Source organism: Wasmannia auropunctata, unplaced genomic scaffold (assembly GCF_000956235.1).
Source record: "Wasmannia auropunctata unplaced genomic scaffold, wasmannia.A_1.0 LD336106.1, whole genome shotgun sequence".
Taxonomy (NCBI): Eukaryota; Metazoa; Arthropoda; class Insecta; order Hymenoptera; family Formicidae; genus Wasmannia; species Wasmannia auropunctata.
In genome coordinates, this window is record NW_012026784.1 from 3,795,140 (window position 1) to 3,797,719 (window position 2,580).

The following is a 2,580-nucleotide window of genomic DNA, read 5'->3' on the forward strand; positions in this document are numbered from 1 at the left end:
TATATATATATATATATACTATTATATATATATTCTATACAGAGTAACATTAAAATATGTTCTCATTTTAGTAGCGTGTTCTGTTTTTCTTAAGAATGAAAAAAGATTATAAAAGTTATATGAATTCTCTCTTTTCGAGGTATAAACACACTTTATATACATTGAAATTTTTTATGAATAGCTGTTACACATAGAATTACAAGCACTATCAACATTTTTTTTCTGTTAGAAATAAATAATGTAATAAGACATACCATCTTGACATTGAAGACAGCGCGGTATACATACGGTGATTATATTTTCTTCAACTTGAGAAAATAAAGGACAAATCTGAAAATTTTTAAGCTTTGTTCCTATATGTTTCTAAACCTGCAGTCAGATGATTGTGATACTATCAATTTGCACACTACAAAATTTTCTTGCACAGTATACCAAAATAAGGTACACTACGCTACTACGCTACTACGCAGTTTTTTAATAATTTGATATTGGTTTGGTAGATGGTAAAGAAATTCTTGATTTTAACCTGAAATAGATTCGAAATAATAAAAAATAAAAATAGATCTAATTTAAATAATTTTAATTTAAAAAATTAAAAATATAACTATATATATAAATAAAAAAGCAAATTATATTTATTTCCTGTGTTGTTATAATAAAAGACAAATTGTAATTATTTATTCTTAGAAAAATAAATAAATCTAAAGGACAGTTATCTGAAATAAAGAACAGTCTTTTATAATAAAAGACGTATAGTCACCGCATATATACAAATGATATATATCGTAACAAATATGTGTCTAAACGGTTCATTATATATAGTTAAAACAGTTAGGAACGTTACCTTAAAAAAATAATGCGTTACCGTCATTCGTTACTGATTTTAAAAAGTCACTTCCCAACCCTGTGAGACAATTATAATCATAGCTTATTTCAATATCAATAGACAGATTTTCACGTATGAATATGTATGGATGATAATACTATTAATAGTTTGGAAACACAAAAAATGAATTATTATTGCATATGACGACATTTGAAATACACAAGGAATTTTTGAAAGTCTCTGAATGTTTGCACGATGTTTTCAATAATTTCTAAAACGTCGATGTAAAGCGTGTATTGTTGCGGAAAAAGATCGATCATTTTCAACAATTTCTTTAAGTAAGTTTTAAGGATTCCTAAAATTCCTTCCTCCATCATAAATAAAACATGTTTATATATCTAGAAAAGGAATAATTTCCGGACCTATATTTATATGACCTTTTTTACATTCTAAAGTAGAATACGCTACTAAAGTGAGATGACTTATTTCAATATCACTCTGTACATGCAATGTATGTATTTCTTTATCAATTAATAATTTTTTATTTTTTCTAGTTAAAGAACTATTGCTACAATATAATTGTTCTTGCTTTCTTCTAGCAATCGTTACAGGAAAACAACTCGACGGTTTCAACTGCCACTGCGCTATTGTTGCGAGACACCGAGTTACCAATTATCTTAGACAATGGAGAAGAAAAAAAAGCCGAAACAAAAGATAATTTTGCACGTATAGCAAGTTCATATGACTCAAAAGCAACGACAAAAGACTATACACAACACAAGAACTAATAATCTAATAGTTATTTTCTGGAAAACTTTTTTCAAACCAAATGTAAATTTCTCACATTTTTTCTATGAATATCTGAAAATATTTTTTCTTAACTTTTGTTTTAACTTTATAAATTTATATTAATATTTTTACAAATAAACAATAAATTTGTTGAAAAAATTTATTGTCTTGATAACAATATATTTATTATGGCAATATAAGATAATAAGATATATTGATAATTTACATCATTAAAAATTCGAAGATAATATCAGATAATAAATAAACGAATAATTTAAAATAGTAATAATTAAAAATAGTACAGCCATTCATTAAAACACACGAATAAACAGTTTATTTTAATTTATTTTCTTTCTTTTGAACATGAGATCGTCAAACGTATCATTAGTAATCATCGTCGCCGCACTAAAACATGTTTACTTTCTAGTATTTGAAAATGTACTTCCGTCCCTATAATCCTATTTACATAACATTAGAAACATTTAAATATCCATTTTTATTCTATCTTTTTGTCATATTCTTATACATTACATGAAAAATAATAACTAACAGTCATGTATTGCTAGAATAAGTGGGCAAAAAATTGCTCTCTCTCTCTCTCTCTCTCTCTCTCCCCTCTCCTCTCCTCTCCTCTCCTCTCTCTCTCTCTCTTTATCTATCTATCTATCTATCTATATATCTACCTATCTAAAAAAAAATGCAAAAATTTTTCAAAATGCGCCATTTTCGCGAGAATAAAACGGTGTCACGTTTACCTTTTGGTTTTTTTATTTTTATTAATTTTTTCCTCTTTCAATTATTTGCAAAATCGCATTCTGAAAAAATTTTACAATCGGTTATGACTTTGCAAAACGTTTTTTAAATGAGAAAATAACTCAATTTCTCTTTAAAAGTGAAAATGACTTGCATTTTTGTAAAAATCAATCAGATTTCTATACGTGTTAGTCGTTCATATGCGCAACGAA